At 41.0% G+C, this 16,612-nt stretch overlaps 2 pseudogenes; both read left to right on the top strand.

Moving 5' to 3' along the window:
- Positions 1–1,191: 1,191 nt before the first annotated feature.
- LOC141515994 (spliceosome-associated protein CWC15 homolog pseudogene) lies at positions 1,192–1,917 on the top strand (annotated as a pseudogene).
- A 4,407-nt stretch (positions 1,918–6,324) lies between these two features.
- LOC141515993 (heat shock factor-binding protein 1 pseudogene) lies at positions 6,325–7,446 on the top strand (annotated as a pseudogene).
- Positions 7,447–16,612: the final 9,166 nt, after the last annotated feature.

The following is a 16,612-nucleotide window of genomic DNA, read 5'->3' as shown; positions in this document are numbered from 1 at the left end:
AAGCCTGGAAATCATCTTAGAGAATCACCTCACACTCATCCTCAGTCTGTGAGGGTCTGTGTCCTGTCCATCTCACTTCCACTCCTTCCCTCTTGTCTATCTTTGCAGTCCCAATGCAACCACCCAAGTGTGAGGTCTTCCTCCAAGGGCATACTGGCACCAGCTTAAACCTGCTGGCAAGAACTCTGTTTAAAATATTTAGTACAAACACTTATACCTTTCAGATCCACAATACAAATCAGGACTTGATTTAGTGTTTTATTGATTGTCTGGTCTAGACATAAGAAAATGATAGAAAAATGTTAATGATATAGATTAAAAGTCTTTCATGAATACATTTTCCCCTTGGAGAGCTGGATGCCAAATATTTCCCAGTACCTCCTCATCTCTTCTTGCCTCAATGGCATGAGGGATGCCCCACCGCTCTGAGCATTTTGCTATAGAGAGAGGATTTGGAAGCATGGTCAGAGGTGGCCGATCCAGATAATGAGGAGTCTGGATGTATGCCACATGGACATGGATTGATGGAATTCTAGATGTTTATTATATCCTTGCTGGGAGCCATACAGCCTTCACTAGAAACTTCTTGCCCCATTCTACTTTTGAATGTCTAGTTCCTAGGAAATTTTTCTTTCCGTTGAACCAAAAATTGGCCATTTGACCTTTCACCCCAAGAAGCACCAAACTCAGCCCAGTTCCTAACAGCAAGAACATACTGAGTAAACACTTCTTGACTGATGAACCTCCCTCTCTTGCCCATGGTAGACTGTCTAAAATATGTCATCCCCCAACTACTTCTTCTCCAGTCTCAATGACCCCAGTTCCTTCAGTATTTGTGTGATATCTTCTCTGGTCCTTTCTCTGTCCTGATTGCCCTCCCCCCACACGTACACCCGACTTCCTCCCTTCCCATCTGCCTCCATGCAACTTGTTTCTGCTTTGTCTTTTGACTACATCATACTATTGTCTTCTAAGGACTTTATGACCCACTAAAACCCCCAGCCCTTTCCCATCAGATTTCTTGTCTAGTTGTACTCTTTAGTTTTATAATAGCGAAACAGATTTTTTTAAAAGTTGACTATAGGACTTTACATTTATGTCTGTTAAATTTGATATTCTTAAGGAGGTGGAGGAATGGTGTTCTAGTAACATCAGTGGGCTGCAGGACCCTGATGCCCCTGAGTACTGAAGATGACAACAGCGGCAAGGCCTACATTTGAACCTGCAAGAGGTGGAAGAGTAAAAGGGGAAGGTGATTTGAGTCAGCTTTCCAAGCAATATTCAAGCAGAGATCTACCTTCTCATACAAAGATTAAATACAGACAAATAACTCAAGATGCTCCCAAAGAGGTTCGCAACCGTGATTTCAGGTGGGAATTGGGAGAGAGAGAGAGAGTTGCTGCAAGAGAAAAAAACAGAGATCATCCAACTAGAGAGCACACAACCTCTTCTTCTGTGTCTAAGAAACCTCAGTTGGATCAGATTCCTGCAGCCAATCTTGATGCAGATGATCCTCTAACAGATGAAGATGATGAAGATGAAGATTTTGAGGAAGAAAGTGATGATTATGACACTGCTGCTCTACTGACAGAACTAGAAAAAATAAAAAAAGAAAGAGCTGAAGAACAAGCCCGGAAGGAACAAGAACAAAAGGCCAAAGAAGAGAGAATTCAGATGGAAAATATCCTCAGTGGAAACCCTCTCCTTAATCTCACTGGTCCCTCTCAACCTCAGGCCAACTTCTAAGTAAAGAGAAGGGGGGATGATGATGTTATCTTTAAGAACTGCGCCAAAGGAGTAGATGAACTGAAAAAAAAGGACAAAAGATTTGTAAATGATACTCTTCAGTCAGAATTTCACAAAAAGTTCGTGGAAAAATATATCAAGTAGTACAGTTTTATGTGCTTAATTATTGAAAAGGGGCTCATTCAAACTTTAAGGGTCATTCTGGCTTTTAGCTTGGTCAGGATTTTCTTCCCATGGACTTGATGGCTTATAGATTTCCTGCCTTTAAAATTTTAAAATACATTTTTTAACTTTATTGGTCAATAATATTTTATTTGATAATGGCATCCTCGATCTCGAAATTGGTTTAACCCCTCTTCCTACGTTGTTGATTTATCATTTAATAAACCAGTTTGTGTTCTGTGAATGTTTCCAGTTGTACTATTTTTTTCTTGTAAAAATGTTGTATGAGAAAATCTGGTTTCCAATAAAGATTTTAATTGTCTAAATACCAAAAAAAAAAAAATTGATATTCTTAGACCCTGTTCATCTTTCCAGTCGATTAAAATCTTTGGGGTTCCATTGATGGCATCCAATGTGCTTGCTAACTTTGTCACTCTCCGTTTCATGGCATCTGCACATTTGACACATGAGTCATCCGTGATCTCAACTAACATCCAATGCTAATAAACGTGGAGCCCCACAGAATCCTGTCTCGAGCTACTCCACCTAGAAATTTCCTTCCATAGTCACATGAACCTATTAATCATTATTCTTGGTGTCTGGTCCTCCAGACAGTTTGGAATACATCTTATGATTCATGTCCAGTCCATAACTGAACATTTTGCTCCAAGATAGCATGAAAAACCTTGTAATTAGACTAAACCCAAAATGAAATATTGAAAGAACTGAGTATGACTCAAGAGTCTCAGGACCAGATGATGATGGAATTCAATATTTTAGCCATATCTAAAGAAAACATAAAGAAAGCATCTGACACAATGGCAAACAAATTTTTTTTATCTAAGGAAAAGAATAGGGAAATATTCTATAAAATGACACAAAAAACTGTGAATAGAATTGGAATTTATATAGACAAAAGTTATACAAAATTTATACAGATGGAGGACATATCAAGGAGAGAAAGCTTAAGTATTCTGAGATTTCCTAAAAATGGTGAATGAAAGGACAAGTTGCCAACAGTGAGGTCATAGGAGCTGCTAAACCTCTTTAGTTGTCAGATGCTTGGAAGTCATTTCAATGTGGATAGAAGCAGAAGGCATGTACGAGGACTGAGAATACAGTTATTAATAAAACACTAAAGAAGAGAGCAAGAGATTAAGAATCATATTTTCTTATTAAGCAGTGAAAATCAGGGGAAGTAAAGACAAATATACAGAAATCCCTAAGTTTTTCTCCCCCCCCCACCTTGAATGCTCCCCTTCTTTGAGAAAGGATTATAACTTGAGAATTGAGAAGGGACCTTAGGGGTCAGCTAATTTGATCTCCTCATTTCATAGGTTAGATAAATTTAGCCTCAGTCCCTCTGGGCTTTAGAAGTGGGCTGCTTCCGGCTGTGACTTCATAGGCTTCTAGATTTATAATCTTCTCCAGGAAGGGACAGAGTTGGGCTAACTCAAACCTAGCTCATTTTATAAATGAAGAACTGTGTCAGCCAATCAGTTAATGAGAAATTATTAATCACCTATTATGTTCCAAGCACTTTGCTAAGCCATTGGAACCCAAATATAAAATGAAAGACAGTCCCGGCCCTCAAGGAGCTATCATCATGCTAATGTGGGAAGATAATACTGAAAGGAGATTAAGGAGCGGGGGAGGGGGGGGGGGGGAGAAATTTAGGAACCAGGTTCCAGGAATGGAGTACTGGAAGTCCTGGGGAGATTCAGGAGTACAGGCGAGAAGACATATAGCTGCTGGCCTAATTGCAGGTTCTGGGAGGAACCAGCCAGGCAGGGGAAGGATTCAGAGGACAGAAGAAGGGACCACAATGCAGAGGAGACTTCCAGTGGGATCAGTTGTCCAGCTTCCAGAGTGAAGAGGTTCCTAGGCAGAGTAGAGAAGATAGGATGGAGATGAGGGAGGAGAAAACACTGGAAAGGAGAGTGAGCTGCCTCTCAGAAACATGCATCAAAGACAGGATTTGAACCCAGACCTTAGAATTTCCAGTTATCTTTCCACTTTACTGATTTGTGTGTGTGTGTGTGTGTGTGTGTGTCTGTGTGTGTCTGTGTGTGTGTGTGTGTGTGTGTGTGTGTGTGTGTGTGTGTGTGTGTTTGGTCAGACCAGTCAGGTCCTGCCCTTTTTTCAGTTTCATTTTCTTCAAACCCAATTGCTCTTCAAACAGGGAGCATCTCATCTGAGGGGGAAGGGACCGATGGAGGGGTTTCAATATCATTGATGGTGAAATTAGTTTGCTGAAAGTAGGAAAGCCAGCAGATAAATGTTTCATTTCACTGATCTTTGTGGTCCTCCATATATATGGTCATATCTACTAAAGCAGCTCAGTGGCACCACAGATAGAGAACTGGAGCCAGGAAGACCTGAGTTCAAATGTGACCTCAGACATTTACCAGCTATGTAATCCTCAGCAAATCACTTCACCTTATGTGCCTCAGTTTCCTCATCTATAAAATGAGTGGAGAAGGAAATGGCAATCTGCATCTTTGCCAAGAAAACCCCAAATGGGATCAAGAACAATCATGACGTAGAGCATCAGCATCAGCTAAGGGACTGAGGCTCTAGGTATTCTCTCAGATGACTTCATGGTCAAAAATAGAAGAGGAAAATTACGATTAGGAAAAAGTCCCTCCCATCCCTAGGGACTTGCTTCCCCAGTGTTTTACCGAAGGACAGATGGTCTCAGCTGAAATAGAAAGGACTTAATAACCAGCAGTGCATCAGCCATTGGTGACAAGTTTTTTGATCCTGTGCATTTCCCCACAGGATGTATTTATGGTAGATTCATAGCTAAAAACAAAAGTTCTATTAGAAATGTTGCTAAATTATTCCTGTCCATTGATCCAAAGATCTCAGGTCCAAGGAGGTTAAGGACAGCAAGGAAAGACCCTTATGTGTACTTATAATCCTAGCTGCTCTTTCTGTGAATATCAAAAAGGCACCCACCAAAAATGTGCCCAACAATGAGACAATGGAACAACAACAAAATGTTCTCCAGAGAGACTGGGACGGTGCCACAAGACATGGGCCAACTTGTACAACAGGATGCAGGGTGAAGAAAGAAGAGACTAAAAGCAAAGACATGAGTACCAGGGAGGAAGTAGAGACCACAACCAATCTAAGAGCATATTTAACAACAATGGCACAGCATCTCAGGGCGGCTAAATGCAATATTCCTTTTCCCTGTTACTAGTTAGGCAAAAGCCAACAGGCACAGAGCTGGTGGCTACCATCATACAAGTAGGCCATTTGGGTTCATGGTCTTGGAGGGAAAGTGGGCCAACAAAATGTATTTGTAGGGAGTGTGGAACATAGAGAGTGCACCACTCCTGAGTTAAGAGAATCTGGGCTCAGATCTCATTTCTGATGCTTACGACTTGTGGGATCTCAGTCAAGGTACCGAATCTCAACTAGCCTCAGTTTCCTCCTCTGTATAATGAGGCTGTTAGATTACAACAGTAGTGTTAAAGGGATCCCTGCCTCCACATATTGACTTAGAAAACCATCAACTAAATATCTATTTTGTATTGTATTTTTATTTGCACATTTCCTATATACATTTTCATCTTGTTTGAATGATACTCAGTTTTGGAGACCTGGATGCTTGAATTTGACAGCCTCTGAACCAGGATCTTTTTCACTTAGGATCTGCTCATTGTAAAATAAAGATGTTTGAAAACAGGAGAAGATGACCTTCCCAGGGAGCTCACATCCCTGACAGGTCCAAGGGTTTGCCACAGGAGCCAGAAACAACTCAGAGCACTTTGGCTCATTTCAAATAAACATGTAAAAGCAGAGATTGTAAGGAAGGCAACTATTTAAACTTCAAGGTGCACTAAGACTTCTGGGACACCCTGGATCTCATGGTTACTGCCATTTGTTATGTTCATAATAACAAAGACCATTATTTTTAAATGCCTCCAGTCACTAGAACACAAACCATTCCACCTTTGAATTTTAGCCTTAGGGCTTAGATATATGGAATGATGAGGAAGTATCCACTATATTGAATGAACCCTAGCTTGACCAGGCTCCACAGTCCATCCATCTGTCCCTCCAGGTTATGGCGTAGTAATCAGAGACTTCTGGGTGGAACAGTGCACTGAGTACTAGGCTTGAAGTCGTGAAACCTGAGTTCAAATCTAACCTCAGATAGCTGTGTAACTGAACTTTTGTTTGACTCAGTTTTCTCAGTTGTCAAAATCTTCACCTATTTCAAGGGTTATTATGAGAATCAAATGAGAAAAGATTTGGAAAACTCTCAACTCTACAAATTCCCTTCCCTTTTTTCTCTACTTGATTCAGTACTACTAGACCTTCTGGGGAGGATGAGTCAGTCAGTGATCCTGAATCTAATTACTATCTCCAGGATTCCAGACAAGAACTCCTTCCCTGCTTAGAGACAAATTGGGAAGCTGAGTGCGGTCTGGAGCCGGCGTGATGGCGGAGGCGGACCCCAAAACTGTACAGGACCTGACCGCTGTGGTTCAGACCCTGCTCCAGCAGATGCAGGACAAGTTTTAGACCATGTCAGATCAGATTATTGGCTGAATTGATGATATGAGCAGTCACATTGATGATCTGGAGAAAAACATCGCTGACCTTATGACCCAAGCAGGGGTGGAAGAAATAGAAGGGGAAAACAGAGTACCTGCTACACGTAATAGTTAAAGGTTTTGTTAATAATTTGGAGTAGATTCTGGAAAATATTTTTTGCAAGCCAAGAGGTGAATGAACAGCTTTTCTCAACTAACTACTGTGTGCAAACATTTTTTATTATAAAGCTTGTATTCCTCGAATATGCAGTTTAGGTTTCAAAGTGATTTATTTTTTGATTTCTTGTGCGTGGTAGCTTCATAATATAATACATAAAATGTGTAAACATTAGTTAGTAAACTAAAAATTCTGACTACTCTTAGCTAAAATTTTAAAAATTTTTAGTGCATTTTTTGTCAGGTTATTGGTTGTTCCTTTTGTAGTAGTTTCAGTTTAATAACAAATTGCCGTGAGTTTTTTTTTAAGAAATATATTGATTTTTTTCAATTGTTATCAGACCCTCTTTGTGAAGTAAAAGACCCAGAGTCTATGGTTTGTAATTCTCAGCACAAAATTACTGTTGTACTAATAATGAATAAATGATATGTTGACCATATTTTTAAAGCAGACAAAATAATTCAAGCATTTTGTATTTAGATGTCTGTCATTACTGTTTCCATGATTGAGAACTGTACCTAAAAATCTACTGTAAAAAGAACTAAAAAAGGAGTGAAATTGATTGACAGTAACTACTGCCACTTTTTAATACACTAGAGGATTTGGATAGTGACAGTATCACAATTCCTCACAAATCTAGGTACAGAAAATAACCTTCTCTGAATTGCATTCACTGGTTAGAATTTTTGTGTGTCATAACATTTCAGTAATTCAGTTATAACATCAAAAGTGCTCACTGTAAGAACTTGAGGGGATTTTAAAACCCATTTAAAATCCATACTTACCTGTGCTATTGATTTTAAAAGCATTTGTCGATTAGAAGAGTAAACAAGTGGCCATTGTGAATTCTTGTTCACTTATTAACTTACTAACTGATGAATGCCCTTATTATAAGCTTGGATTTTTTTAAAGAAAAATTGTAGGTTTTGTTGTTTACCTTTTTTCTTACCTAATTCCTTGCACAATAACATTTTTGTAATGGGTTATAGGTGAAATGGAAAATACCAAACATTTTCATCATTTCATATTTTCTCTATGTTTTAATAAAGAGGTGAGGGACAAAGATTGGATATCCAGATGACTTATTTCATCAAATTGCTCCTGTGTTTAAAAAAAAAAAATTAAAGTCAAGATAAAGTTGAAGAATGATATAGAGGTAGAGGGTCATTTTTCCTGAAGAGGAACTTTTAAGTGAATATTTTGTGATTGTAGGAGTAATTTTCTGTACCACCAGATAGTTTATTGTATTGTTATAAATATGAAATAAAGTTATAATGACAACTTGTTCTAGTCTTAATATTTGTTAGAAAATTAAGTAAACTTAAACCTCTGTTAATAACCAAACATTTATAAGTGCTTACTATATAGAAAAAAAAAAAGGAAAAAAAAAAGAACTCCTTCCCTGGCCCTGATTCTAGTTTGTCTCTCCCTATTCAAATCAAAACTTCTTGAGGAACAAGACTGACTGACTTTTGGCTTCTCGGTATTTCGCCTTCAAGGAGCTGGAGCACCCTACCTTTTCCCTCTTCACTAAAGAGTTCCTCGTAGCTCTGGGCCCACCCAGGTAGTACTGGACCAGGTGTAGTTCTAGGGGCGTCTTGCCTCTACCCAGAGGGCTACACTCCTTTTCTCATCATCTTTGTATCTTGCCATCTCCATGTTGAGCTTAGATTTTGATCTATGGATGGAAATGATCTAGGTTCAGTTTGGGAAGTAGAAGAGAACTGAATATCCAGTGAGGATCAGGTATGGGACAGGGATTTATTTCCTACCAAAAAACATAAAGGAGGGGCGGCTAGGTGGCATAGTGGATAAAGCACCGGCCTTGGGGTCAGGAGTACCTGAGCTCAAATCTGGTCTCAGACACTTAATAATTACCTAGCTGTGTGGCCTTGGGCAAGCCACTTAACCCCATTTGCCTTGCAAAAACCTAAAAAAAAAACCATAAAGGACTCATCATGCTTTCCTAAAAAGATTTAAAACAGAATTGTACAATTGGCACTGCTACATTTTATCTGGATTCTATATGTCAATGTAATGAAGCCAGGATTTGGTTTCTCCCTTGGTCAGTGACTGTCTACATTGATGAACACTCCCCCTGAGCAGTCAAGGTCATAACTGAGAGACTCAGGACCTCTTGAATTTAGAAGACTACTTCTAGAAGACAGATTCATCTCCAGATTGCTATCTGATGACCTATACTCAGGAAGGAAATAAAATAAGAGGCCCTAAAGGCTTTGAGATTTTGTCTCAGTCTTGCCTAAGCAAAATGAATATATTTTATTTTAGCTGTCATGTGCTCACGGCCACGTGGCAGCTGGGGTTGGGTAGAAGGCAATCGCTTCTCCTTTCCACTTCACAGACAAAGGCTCAAAGACTCTTGCCAGGCTCTGCAGATGATAAAGTAATGGAGCATATGTCACTCACTTTTTAAAAATAGTAATTAATATTTTCAAATTGCATATAAAGAATTTTCAACTTTCTTTTTTTATAAGATTTTGAGTTCCAAATTTCCTTCCCTCCCTCCTTCCCCTCCCCACTCCCTGCGACAGTAAGTTATCTGATAGAGCTTATACATGTATAATCATGTAAAATATATTTCCATGATAGTCATGTGGAAAAGGGAACAGAACAAAAGGAAATTTTGCATTTCTCAAGTCAAGTGATTTACAACATTTTTTCCATATAATTATAGATAGCTTTGATTTCTTCATCTGAAAACTGCCTGGGGAGTGACTTATATTCTTATAGATTTGGCTCAGTTCCCAATATAGTTGAGAAATGAGACTTTTACTAAAACATGTCCATTCACTTTTTTTTTTTGCAAGGCAAATGGGGTTAAGTGGCTTGCCCAAGGCCACACAGCTAGGTAATTAAGTGTCTGAGACCAGATTTGAGCCCAGGTACTCCTGACTCCTGGGCCGATGCTTTATCCACTGAGCCACATAGCTGCCCCAGGATGGGTCCATTCACTTTTAAAGATTCACTGTATCATTAGTTGGAATAGCCAGGTGGCACTGGAGTCAGGAAGACTCACCTTCCTGAGCTCAAAAATGGCCTCAGGCACTGACTAGCTAGTTGATCCTGCACAAGTCCCACCCTATTTGCCTCAGGTCTCTCATCTACAAAATGAGCCAAAGAAGTAAATGGCAAACCACCCCAGTATCTTTGCCAGGAAAATCCCAAATGGAGTCATGAAAAGGCAGACATGGCTGAAATGAATGAACAAGGACCATCTACTCTTTCTCTTCATCTATTAATAAAAGAGAGTCTTTGGCACATTGGGGAAGCCAAGGGTAAGTTGAAGTAGGACATGGGAAGGGTGAGGCTGATACAGACTACCATGAGGGAACAAGGGAGGGGTGTTCTGGGAAGACTCTGCCTTGGCAGTCCATATACCCTTCAGACACATAAGAACTATGGAGTTACACAGAAGTAGATGGTCTCACCCTTTGCGTAGACATGGGAAAGTTGGTTTTATTATTATTTCTTAAATAAGAGATGGAAAGGAAGTAAGATGGAGCAGAGTGCAGGCAAAAGAGATGCCCAGGCCATGATGCCAAGTCAGAGATTAGAGACAGGACAGCTGAAAGTGAAGAGGCTGTGGCCTCCCATTTCCTGCTAGAGTAACTCTGCCCAGGACCACTGCCAAAGGTGAGGGGAAAGGGTCTCTAGAGGGGCCCTCCCTATGTCTAATATACTCTCTTGGAGGAAGTCAGACATTCATGGCAATATAAGGACTTAACAGGTTTTCTGAAGGGATAGATCCATTAATAGGGAATGACCTGATGCCAAAAAGAAGGCCCAACCTTCTGATAAATGAAGGAAGAAGGTATTTGGAGCCCCATTTGTGTATATATATATTATAATGATAGAGTGATTTAGACTGATGCTCCCCTTGGTGACCACATCTCTCCACTTAGCAAGGCAATTAAGCATTGCTCTAGGCAGCAGATTAAACATTAATCAAACACCTTCTATGTGTTGGGGGTGGATAGGTGCCCTAGTGGAAGATTGGTGTTCAAATCTGACACTTATTAGCAGTGTGACCCTGGGCAAGTCACTTTATTCTGTGTGCCTCAGTTTCCCCCTCTGTAACATAAGATGGAGAAAGAAATGACAACTCACACTAGTATCTTTGTAAAACAAACTCCAAATGGGATCACAAAAAACCAAATATGACTGGAGCAGTTGAACAACAACAAATTATTTTTAAAAATTGAGAAAGAGGGGCAGCTAGGTGGCGCAGTGGATAAAGCACCGGCCCTGGAGTCAGGAGTACCTAGGTTCAAATCCGGTCTCAGACACTTAATAATTAACCTAGCCGTGTGGCCTTGGGCAAGCCACTTAACCCCATTTGCCTTGCAAAAAAAAAAAACCTAAAAGAAATTGAGAAAGAAAGCATCCTTCTAATTGAATTATCCAGGGGTCTTAAGTCCAGAGCTCTCTGAGGTTGAAATGATGCCATACATGTGACCTGTCACAGTCTGTGTGGTAAGAAATAATAGCCAGTTTTCATTTCTGGAGAAATCTTTCTGGAGCTGAACATGTCCAGAACTTTCTCACTCTCATCTTGATCCCACAAACAGGGGATTTCTGAGGAATCTCCAAACCTCTCTTGTTTCTCTGACCTGAATTCTATGTCCTACCACAATCTGTGCTATCTACTCAGCACCACCTCCATTTTGAAGCCATTTGTATCAAAGTCCTCCATAGACTTTTCTACCCCTTCCTCCTGGGTGTAAGGCCAATTTTCAGCCTGGACATCATCTTGTTTATCTTCATTATGGATTCTGCAAGAAGAGATGTTCCCCAGGGGGTTGCAGCACTGATGCTTCTCATTGCTTTGAGGTGTTGCCAAAACCAATAAGACAAGCCTCTTTGTTTGCTTGGCCAAGGAGAACCCATGGGGTATGCTTTCATTGAGTTCCAAATTCTTCTTGTCTTCTGTCTTTGTTCATTGTGAGAACATCAGTGTTATGTTGTGCTCCTTCCTATAGTCTTAAGTTGCTGGTCATTTAATGAAGATCTCACGTTGAGCACCTCCAGTTAGACCAATAGTTCTAGGTGGGATATGGGTCACCATTTCTACCTCTCTGCCACAGAAAGTCAGTGTAAGACCAAGGGTCTTGGTCATAGGGAGACATAGTCACAGGCTTCTGCACCTTGTAGCCAGGTGGGTCTCCCAATAGGGTGATTCTCTGGTCCTAGTCTTCCTAGTCCCAGGTAGCAGCTATGGTCCATCACTTGAATCCTTCAAGGGCTCTGGAGAGTTAATACTACTTACCCTATGTGGCCCTCAAGAGCCCAGGTAGGATACAATGAGGCCTCATAAAAGTTTCCAGGGATCTCTTTTCATCCCAAGGACAGTCATAAGTGCACCTGATAAGGGGATAATGATTAGATGAGATAGATTGGAAGTGGAATCTCTTTGTCAGCTTACATGGTCTCTATTGGAATGGATGGGGATGTTGATCCTAGATCTAGATCTGGGAGGACCTCAAAGACCATGAGGTCCATACCTCTCATTTCATAGATGAGGGAAATGCAGTGGTTTGCCCAGGGTTGGCTAGTTAGTCAGGGACAACGGTAGCTTTGAACTCAAGTCTTCTGTTTCCAGGGTGACAGCCCTTGATGCTGAAAAACACTAGAATAGAAGAGAGTCTAGAGTGAGGAGGTGCCACACACTTGAGATTTCATAGCTTGGGGACCAGTATGGAAGGGATTCTCTGAAGGACAAACCACATCTTCAGAGTTGGGAGACAGTAGTCACATTAAATGAGTTTGCCAAATGTCAGAGGTCTAACCAAAATACTTACTCAGATCATGAGTCCAAGCAGTTGTCAAGTAAATAGTTAAAGAAAAAAGGGTATAGTTCTGAGTGGCATGAACCTAGCCTGGGAATTGGGGGACAGAGGTGGGGTCCCTGGGCTGTCACAAACTGGCTGGATGACCTGGGGTAGCTCCCTATACTTTCTGGGCCTCTGATTCCTCACTTGTAAAATAAGGCAATAAGGCTGGATGATCTTTGAGGACTCTTTGAGTTCCAAAATTCTGTAAAAAGATTCTGTTTTTAGTAGAATCTTTGGGGTGAAGAAGGGTGTGGGATTGTTTGCAGAGAAATGAAGATTTGCAGCTGCCTCACACGAGCCCAGTCCAACATTAAGAATATGATGTAAGTTTTTTTTGCCTCCTTCTATTCTTAGCCTGACTTGACATGGATCTCAAGCTAAACTTGGACACATTTTTTTCCTCCCCAAAGACCAAATAATCTGCTTCCTTGTTAGATTCTCTCTGTACAGGGCAGATCTTCACCCTGTTTTCCTCCTTACCTGCTAGTTCAAATTCAACCTCTTTGTATGGGAATATGGAAGCCCCTCTGTGGAGTTAATGAGGCAGAGTGTCAATGGACCAATGCCATGAGTCTGTCTGACCCATCGACTGGCTGCAAGACTTGCTGCAAGTCCGGGCCATGATACAGACTGATGCCAATGTCCATCAGCAGTGATACTCTCTCAGCCGGAGCAGCTATGTAGGGCTGGGCTGCAAAGGGCTACTTTGGGATCATGGGATGTAGAACCAAAAGGGACCTGAGGGATCATGGATGTCTTGGGGAAGAGAGATCAGACTTGTGGGAGCACCAGAACTCATGGGCACCATGACTGAGAGACAGCTTTAGGGTCAAAGAAAGGAAAAATTTCCTAAACACTAGTCATTCAAAAATGGAATGAGTTGCCTCTTGAGGAAATGAGACCTTCACCTCCAAATGTCTAAGAAAAGACATCATGGTAGGGGATGGAGCACTGGATATGAAATCAGGAAGCTCAAGGGTCAGATTGTACCCCTGGCTGATCCTGGAAGAGTCAGATAATCTCTGAAAGTTTCATCTAGAATATCTGAAGCCCCTTTAGCTTTCAATCTATGATCCCATGTGCTAGATGACCACTTTCAGACATCATTGTAGAGGGGTCAGTTCAGTTCAGAACATTTATTAAGTGCCTAAGCCTGGTGGTAAGGATAAAAAGAGGCAAAAGAGAGCTCCCATCTTCTAGGAGATAACAATCTAATGGAAGATAGAATAAGCGAACAAATATGTACAAACAAGCTAGACACAGGATTAAAAAGGCAATAATTAAAACAGGGAAAGCACCAGAATGAAGAGGTATTGGAAAAAACTTCCTGTTGAAGATGGGATCAAAACCAAGAGGCAGGGGAAATGACCAGGGAAAACATTTGGAGCCAAGAAATGGGTGTCTTGTTCCAGGAAGAGCCAGGAGATCAGTATCACTGAATGGAAGAGTATGTGGCAGAGGGGTGAGGTATAAGATGACTGGAAAGGTAGGGAGGGGGCAGGTGATGAAAAACTTTGAATACTAGTTGAAGGATTTTGTATTTGATCCTGGAGGCGATAAGAATGCAATGGAAGTTACTGATTGGGTTGATAACATGATTAAACCTGTGCTTGCTGAAAGGCATTTTGGGATCTGAATGGAGGATAGAATGGACGAAGAGAGACTGGAGACAGGCAGACTCACCTATTGCAAAAGTCAAGACGTGAGGTGATGAGGGTCTGCTCCAGGGTCAGGGCAGTGTCAGTGGACAGAAGGGGGAGTATTCAAAAGATAATGCAGAGGTGAAATCCACAGGCCTTGGTAACAGATTGGATAGGATCTAGAATGACTTTTAGATTCTGAGCCTGAGTGACTGGAAGGATGGTGTGCTCTTTTACAGTTGCTGTTGTTTGCCTTTTGCTTTTGAAGAAGACCAATGACATCACATGATCTTGTCTTGATTTGTGGGTGAATTGGATATAAGTGAGGCAGTTACACACAGTCATCAACCTCACTCTCTTTCCAGAGTCATCAGAACCCAGGGATAGGACCAAAGTTAGGACAACTGGTGATTGCCCAGGCTGTAATGAATGACCTTGGTATCTTTAATGACTTACTAAGCTCTAAGTGTTCCACAGTACCTGCTTCATTGGCCTTCATGGCCATTGAAGCAAACTGTTCTCATCTAGTCATTCCTCCAGGGGATGCTTTGGACAGTAAAAGGGAAGGTAAGAAGATGGGGAGAAGGAAAATGAGGTCCATTTTGAGCATGTTGAGTTTAAGTTGTTTCCTGAACATTCAGTTCTTAAGGGCATTGGAGATGGGAGACTAGAAGTCAGTAGAAATGTTAGGGAAGGACAGGTAGATTTGAGAATCATCAGCAAAGAGATGATCATTAAATCCATAGGAGTGGATGTGATCAGGTATATAAGGACCTTGAGATCCTAGCCAACTCTTAGCTTCCATGATTCTGCTCAGTGGTAGAATACTTATGTTTGAGAAATCACATGGCCTTATTCATTTTCTTTGGCTACTTGGAATTTTCTGTTCTGTAGCCAGCAGTCTAGTATCCCATATTTTTCTGGGACATTTTGTTCAGCCCTGCCTACTGGGCTTCAGGAAGCAGTGATTATCCTGAGATATGTAACGTGACCCTCACCATAACCTCTTTAGGGGAAAAATGGGTTTTCTAATAAAATATTCAATCTCTCTCTCTCTCTCTCTCTCTCTCTCTTTATGAATATGTACTATATATATATATGTATATACACGTATATACATATTGTTTATATCATGAACTTTCTTGCCTTCACATATTTGCCCTACTTAGAATGTTCCCTCTCCCCAGGTCCAGATTCTAGTCATCCTTCCATACTCCTCACTTCCCTCACTTCTCACTTAGGTTTCAATTTCTTTAAATGAAAAATGAGTGGGGTGGTTGAGATGACCACCACAGTCTCTCCCAGCTTGAAATCTCTATTTCTATGATGCTCTGAACTTGAACAATCAAAAGACACCTTTTGAAGGAGGTGCCCTTTAAAATAAACCTTGAAAGGAGCTAAGTATTAGATGTTCTAGGAGATTTCCCCCTCCTCTTTCCTTTTGAATAATAACTTGCATATTTTATTTTTAATTGAATTTTTAATTTATTTTGAGATCCATACTTTTCTTTCCTATCTTCCTCTTAGATATTTTAAGAGGTGAAGATGATGAAAAGCATTCCAAGACAGGACATAGCCTCTGCAAAGGCATAGGGATGGGAGATAAGCCTTGTACAGGGAACAGCAAGTAGATAAGAGATGTGGAGAGTAGATTTTGTGATCAGGAGTCACATGCCATTATCTTGGAAAACATAGGCTGGAATATTGTTGTCAAAAGCTTTAAAGTTCAAACTGAAGGATTAAAATTTCACCTTAAAGGTCATGTGGATCCATTGATGACCCTTAAGCAAAAGAGGGATGGAAAATATCATCTTAAAGCTTGAAATCAGAGTCTGGTGAGCAGAATCAACAAAGGTCAAGCAAAACAATTTTCCAGTCATAGTCAACTTGGGAAGTCAACAGGAAAGGTCCATCTCAACCAAGATTGGAGGGCAAGCCTAGAGTTCAGAGCAAGGCTAGGCAGTAGTTGCTTAGGGAGATCTCAGATCATGAACTGTGGTGGGGTTAGACATCTGGTCAGATGAACCTTTACTGGCCTGGGTGAAGGAGCCTGTTGCATTGCCCACACACAGTTCTGGATTGCAGGCCCAGAATCATAAGGATCAATAGCACAGGGGAGCTGAGGCCCTGGTCACCATTTTTCAGAGGGAAGTGGAGGGCTTAAGGTTGTCCCAGGGAAGTTAGGTTCCTTAGTATAATTTCTAAGACAGAGGGAGAACATTTGCTATAGAGGCTATAGGAGAATGGGGGACCTGGTCATAGTCACGGGACCAGGAGTGCTACTACTATTAACAATAGGGGAATAATGACTTCCTGAGTAAAGACCAGAGCACAGGTCAACAGTGATCACACCTCTCTTTAGATTACACTGTTTGGGAAGCACCAGAAACCTAGATTCCCAGAGCTAGCTCTGAAAACAGGAGCATGAAAAACCTGAAACTTGAGATAGTCCCCTCACCCATCTCCAGGAGAACTCACTTTCAC

The sequence above is a fragment of the Macrotis lagotis genome, chromosome 3 (genome assembly GCF_037893015.1).
Source record: "Macrotis lagotis isolate mMagLag1 chromosome 3, bilby.v1.9.chrom.fasta, whole genome shotgun sequence".
Classification (NCBI taxonomy): Eukaryota; Metazoa; Chordata; class Mammalia; order Peramelemorphia; family Peramelidae; genus Macrotis; species Macrotis lagotis.
The sequence above is the reverse complement of the archived record's forward strand: the minus strand, read 5'-3'. Positions and strand labels throughout refer to the sequence as shown.